The 7500-nt window shown below is 31.9% G+C and overlaps 1 pseudogene; it reads right to left on the bottom strand.

Annotated features, from left to right (window-relative positions):
* The window catches only part of LOC137657484 (carbohydrate sulfotransferase 1-like), a 41680-nt pseudogene extending 34768 nt beyond the window's left edge, over window positions 1-6912 (bottom strand).
* Window positions 6913-7500: the final 588 nt, after the last annotated feature.

Genomic DNA, 7500 nt, shown 5'->3' with positions numbered 1-7500 from the left:
TAAATCTGCACTCTTTGATGAAGATGCAACAGTTCCTCTTTTACTTAAACCAGGTGGCTCAGTCACTCACTGTCCAAACGAAAAGGCAACCCCTTTGGCTGATGTTTTTTACAGTAAACAGAGTAATGAAAAACTTGAACTTCCTCATTCCTGTTTTCATGAGGCTAAACTAATTAATTCAGCTTTTCGATCTCGTGAGATTAAAGCTCTGTTGATGGACCTTGATGCTTATGGAGGTGTAGACCCATATGGTATTTTTCCTTTGTTTTTCATAAAATCTACAGATTTCTTAGCTCCAAAGTTATCTGTTATTTTGCACAAGTTAGCAAGAAGAGGAGCTTTTAGCACCTTTGGAGAATTAGTAATGTTACTCCTCTATGTAAATGTGTTTGTGGTAGCTCAAGTCTCACTGATTACCGCCCAATTTCAATAACTCCCATATTATCCAAAGTTTTTGAACGTCTTCTGGCAAAACGTCTTAGTAGGTTTGCTGAAGGTAATTATCTACTCCCTAGTTTTCAATTTGGTTTTCGTAAAGGCCTTGGAGCATGTGATGCCCTTCTTACAATCTCCAATGCTGTACAGAAATCCCTTGATTGTGGTCAGGAAGTTCGTATGATTGGCCTTGATTTTAGTGCTGCCTTTGAACTTGTTAATCATGAGCCCCTTGTTTTCAAACTGAAACAGTTGGGAGTGGGTGGGTCGTTTCTTAGCATTATTATTGATTTTTTAATTAATAGATCTCAGAGTTGTTGTTGATGGGCACCATAGTGAGTATAGGAATGTGATATCCGGTGTTCCACAGTCTAGTGTTCTTGGTCCATTGCTTTTCTTACTATATACACATGACATGTGGTTTGGCCTAGAAAATAAGCTTGTTGCATATGCAGATGATGCTACTCTCTAAGCATCAATTCCATCCCCTGAATGTAGATCTGCGGTTGGTGAATCCCTTAATAGAGATTATCTAGAATTAGTGCATGATGCAAATTATGGGGTATGAAGTTGAATCCTAATAAAACTCAAAGTATGATTGTAAGTAGGTCAAGGACGGTGGCTCCTCAACATCCGGATCTCAGTATTGATAATGTTTCTTTGAATTTGTAGGACTCTTAAAATTTTAGGTGTGATTCTCGACAGCAAATTTACTTTTGAGAAACACATTAGGTCTGTGTCTTCTTCAATTGCACAAAAAATTGGCTTATTGAGAAAGTCTTTTAAGATTTTCGGTGATCAATCTATTCTGAAGAAGTGTTTTAATTCTTTCATTCTACCTTGTTTTGAGTATTGTTCTCCTGTCAGGTCTTCGGCTGCTGATTCTCATCTTAATTTGTTGGACAGAAACTTACGGTCTATTAAATTTCTTATTCCTGATCTAGATATTAATCTTTGGCACCGTCGTTCAATTAGTTCATTATGCATGTTGCATAAGATTTTTCATAACTCTGACCATCCTTTACATTCAGATCTCCCTGGACAATTTTATCCTGTTCGTAATACTAGGCAGGCAGTTAATTCTAGTAGCCGAGCCTCCTCCATCATGAGGCTCAATACTATACAGTATTCTAGAAGTTTTATTCCAGCTGTTACCAAGTTGTGAAATGATCTTCCTAATCGGGTAGTTGAATCAGTAGAACTTCAAAAGTTCAAAGTTGGAGCAAATGTTTTTATGCTGACCAGGCTGACATGTGTCTTTTTATTGTTTATATATGACCTATCTTTTTTTTACATTGTTAATAGTTATACTGTTTTTAGAATGATATATTGTTAATTTATTCTCATCATTTATTTATTTCCTTATTTCCTTTCCTCACTGGGCCTTTTTTCCCTGTTGGAGCCCTTGGGCTTATAGCATCTTGCTTTTCCAATTAGGGTTGTAGCTTGGCTAGCAATAATAATAATAATAATAATAATAATAATAATAATAATAATAATAATAATAATAATAAAATATATATATTTATATATATTTATATATATATATATATATATATACATACATTACATTTAATATATATATACATATATATATATATATATATATATATATATATATATATATATATGTTTATAAATATTATATATTCATATATTTATATATTCATATATATTTAATATACATATATACGCATATATATTCAAATATTTTATATATACATTTATCTATTCATATATATATATATATATATATATATATATATATATATATATATATACATATATATATATATATATATATATATATATATATATATATATATATATATATACATATATATATATATGTGTGTGTATATATATGTATGTGTATATATATTCATATATATATATATATATATATATATATATATATATATATATATATATATATATATATATATATATATATATACTGTATATATATATATATATATATATATATATATATATATATATATACAGTGAGCCCTCATATATCGTGGTAGATAGGTTCCAGACCCGACCGCGATAGGTGAAAATCCGCGAAGTAGTGACACCATATTTACGTATTTATTTAACATGTATATTCAGACTTTTAAAATCTTCCCCTGTACGTAGTGCTGTTAACAAACTACCCTTTAATGTACAGAACACTTAATGCATGTACTAGAGTACCCTAAACTAAAACAGGCACAAATATTAAAGGCGATTTTATATCATGCGTTTCTTAAACACGCCAAAAAGCACGATAAAAAATGGCAACCAATGTTTTGTTTACGTTTATCTCTGATCATAATGAAGAAACAAACGCATTTACACATCTGTGTAAAGGTTTGTTTTTGCATCGATTATATTGATTATTCAGTACAGTATGTTGATTTTGTTATTACCAATGTTTTACTTAATTTTTCTTAGGACTTCCAAATGAAATGTTTTTCTTTATGACGCCGCCTGAAACGACGGCGTCATAAAGTACGCTCAGTAAACAAACGAAGGCATTTAACGCGCATGATGAAAGTAATAAATAATAATATTACAGTAAAAGCTTTTAGAAAATATGTTATTACAAATATTATTTACCGTATATATAAAATCATACATACGTAGCAAAGCAGGAAAACAATTTGAGAGAGAGAGAGAGAGAGAGAGAGAGAGAGAGAGAGAGAGAGAGAGAGAGAGAGGGAGAGAGAGTTGTTTTACGTACGTAAATGTAAATTTTAAACAAAAAAAAATAGCCCCATTTCATATAAAATAGGTTATTACAAGTATTTTACTTTATCATATTACAGTAGTCTGTATAATACTGTAAAGTTCAGTACAGTATGTTGTTGTTATAGTCGTGGCGATGAAATTCTCACGAAACAAAAAAACGGCATTCGATTACAACAGCTGATTCATTCTCTCTCTCTCTCTCTCTCTCTCTCTCTCTCTCTCTCTCTCTCTCTCTCTCTCTCTCTCTCTTTCTCTCTCTTCGTGTTATACAATACTTACATATAGATGAAGAAACTAAAATTAGTTTTCTTAGTGTCAATTAAATACGAAACGAAAAAATTATGCCGAGTTTACATCCATTTCAATCGTCGCTAAAAATACGGCATCCGATTTCATCAGCAAACCACTGTTTTTTGGGAAACATAATTTTATTCTAGAAAATTGCTACTCTTTAAATAGTTAATTGCACATTAAAAAGGCGTGTACTTTTGTTTTTAAATTTTGTGTGTGTTTTAAAAATCGAGTATTGTTGACTTCTTTTTGTTTTACTTTTGGCTGTGATTAGATCAGCTGACGTCTAGCTGCCGCTCTTGAGAGTGTACGAATACACTAACAAAGTATCGTTTATACCATTTCTTAAATTATTCAAACCGTCTACAGTATACAGTTGATATTACATAAGCACCAATGTGTTATAACCTATAAATTTTTTTGTTTATTACATTTAAAACAACACACTCACACACACACACACTCTCTCTCTCTCTCTCTCTCTCTCTCTCTCTCTCTCTCTCTCTCTCTCTCTCTCTCTCTCTCTCTCTCTGTGGGCTACTTTTCACTACCTCCCATTCCTTACCTCTCTCTATCTCTCTAACAAATGATATCTTTGTTGCTCCTCAAAGTTTCATTTATATTGAAAATCAATCATGATTCAATTTTCCTTACTTTCTCCAATCTCGCAACATCGGTCACATCGCGGTATTTTCGAAATTTCCGGAAAATCCGCGATATATGTATATACATGCGTTATGAAAAAAATCCGCAAAGTAGTGAATCCGCGATGGTCGAACCGCAAAGTAGCGAGGGATTACTGTATATATATATATATATATATATATATATATATATATATATATATACACACATATATATATATATATATATATATATATATATATATATATATATATATGTGTATGTGTATATATATATATTCATATATATATTCATATATATATATATATATATTTATATATATTTATATATATATATATATTTATATATATATATTATATATAATTATATATGTATTTATATATATACATATATATATATATATATATATATATATATACATATATATATTTATATATAAATATATATATATATATATATATATATATATGTATATATATATATTTTAATATATATATATATATATATATATATCATATATATATCATATATATATATATATATATATATATATATATACACATATGTTTATAAATACATATATCTATATATAATTATATATATATATTTATATATATATTATATATATAATTATATATATAATTATATAAATATATATATTTATATATATAATTACATATATATATTTATATATATAATTGTATATATATATTTATATATATATATATATATATATATATATATATATATATATATATTTATATATACATATATATACATATATATATATATACATACATACATATACCAAGGCACTTCCCCCAATTGGGGGGGGTAGCTAACATCAAACAAATGAAACAAAAAAGGGGACGTCTCCTCTCTATGTTCCTCCTCAAGTAACTCTCCATTCAACATGACATTCAACCTCACACCACCTTCCCTTTTCGAACATCTCATAACCTTACTGTTACCCACATTAACTCTCAACTTCCTTCTCTCACATACCCTTCCAAATTCCGTCACTAATCGGCCAAGCTGCTCTTCCACGTTCGCAACCAGTACAGTATCATCCGCAAACAACAACTGATTTACCTCCCATTCATGGTCATTTTCGTCTACCAGTTTCAATCCTCGTCCAAGTACTTGAGCATTCACCTCTCTCACCACTCCATCAACATACAAGTTAAACAACCACAGTGACATCTCACATCCCTGTCTCAGTCCCACTCTCACCGGAAACCAATCACTCACTTCATTTCCTATCTTAACACATGCTTTACTACCTTTGTAGAAACTTTTCACTGCTTGCAGCAACCTTCCACCAACTCCATATAACCTCATCACATTCCACATTGTTTCCCTATCAACTCTATCATACGCTTTCTCCAGATTCATAAACGCAACATACACATACTTACCTTTTGCTAAATATTTCTCGCATATCTGCCTAACTGCAAAAATCTGATTCATACAACCCCTACCTCTTCTAAAACCCCCCTATACTTCTAAGATTGCATTTTCTGTTTTATTCCTAATCCTATTAATCAGTACTCTACCATACACTTTTCCAACTACACTCAACAAACTAATACGCCTTGAATTACAAAACTCATGCATATCTCCCTTACCCTTGTATAGTGGTACAATACACGCACAAACCCAATCTACTGGTACCATTGACAACACAAAACACATATTAAACAATCTCACGAACCATTCAAGTACAGTCACACCCCCTTCCTTCAACATCTCAGCTCTCACACCATCCATACCAGATGCTTTTCCTACTCTTGTTTCATCTAGTGCTCTCCTCACTTCCTCTCTTGTAATCTCTCTCTCATTCTCATCTCCCATCACCGGCACCTCAACACCTGCAACAGCAATTATATCTGCCTCCCTGTTATTCTCAACATTCAGTAAACTTTCAAAATACTCTGCCCACCTTTTCCTTGCCTCCTCTCCTTCTAACAACCTTCCATTTCCATCTTTCACTGTCTCTTCAATTCTTGAACCAGCCTTCCTTACTCTCTTCACTTCTTTCCAAAACTACTTGTTATTCTCTTCATATGAATGACCCAATCCCTGACCTCACCTTAGGTCAGCTACCCGCTTTGCCTCACCTACCTTGCACTTTACTTCCACATTTTTCTCTTTATATCCTTCATACTTCTCTACACTATTACTCTGCAGGCATTCTTCAAAAGCCCTCTTTTTCTCTTCCACTTTTACCATCAATCCTTCATTCCACCATTCACTGCCCTTCCTCATGCTGCCTCCAACAAACTTCTTGCCACACACATCACTTGCAATCCCAACAAAATTTTCTTTCACTAACTTCCACTCCTCTAAATTACCAGTTTCTCTTACTTTCACTTCGTCATATGCCATTTTCAAGCTTACCTGATATTTACTTTTTACCCTCGGTTTTATTAGCTCTTCAACCCTCACTAGCTCTCTTTTACATCCACCTACTCTATTCCCCCACTCTTTTGCTACAACTAATTTTCCTTCAACCAAAAAATGATCAGACATGCCGTTAGCAATACCCCTAAACACGTGCACGTATTTCAATCTTCAAAACATTCTTTTAGTTATCAACACATATCCATTAACCCCCTTTCTACCACTTTCATTTGCTAATCTTACCCATGTATACTTGTTTTTATATTTCTTTTTGAAAAAGCTAGAACTTATCACCATCTCATGCTCAACAAACATATCTACCAGTCTCTCACCACTCTCATTTTCACCTGGTACACCATACTTCCCAATGACGCCTTCTACCTCCAGCGCCCACTCTAGCATTTAAGTCACCCATGACATCTACATGATTCTTTCTACCCAGTCCTTCTACACACCTAGTTAATTCATTCCAGAACTCATTTCGCTGTTCTTCACTTTTCTCGCAACCTGGCCCATACACACTAACAAAAGCCCAACATTCCCTACTCAACCTAACTCTTACCCACATTAATCTAGATGATATATCCTTCCATTCCACTACTTTACCTGTCATTCATTCACTCAGCAATAAAGCCACACCTTCACTTGCTCTTCCCCTTTCAATCCCAGACACTCTACCAGACATAATCCAAACATCACTTTCTCCTTCCCCTTTTATCTTTGTATATATATATATATATATATATATATATATATATATATGAATATATATATATGTATATATATATATATATATATATATATATATATATATATATATATATATATATATATATGTTACAGACAAACAGTGTAACCAGGCATTTCTCGAAATGCCTAAAGATTTTAGGCATTTCGCGAAATGACTGATTCACTTAGGGATTTCGCGAAATGACTAAAATTTCCAGGCATTACGCGAAATGACTGAAATTCAGTTCTTCTTATTACTCA

This window comes from Palaemon carinicauda, chromosome 18, assembly GCF_036898095.1.
Source record: "Palaemon carinicauda isolate YSFRI2023 chromosome 18, ASM3689809v2, whole genome shotgun sequence".
NCBI lineage: Eukaryota > Metazoa > Arthropoda > Malacostraca > Decapoda > Palaemonidae > Palaemon > Palaemon carinicauda.
Note: the sequence above shows the minus strand (reverse complement) of the source record. Positions and strands in the feature narration are given on the sequence as shown.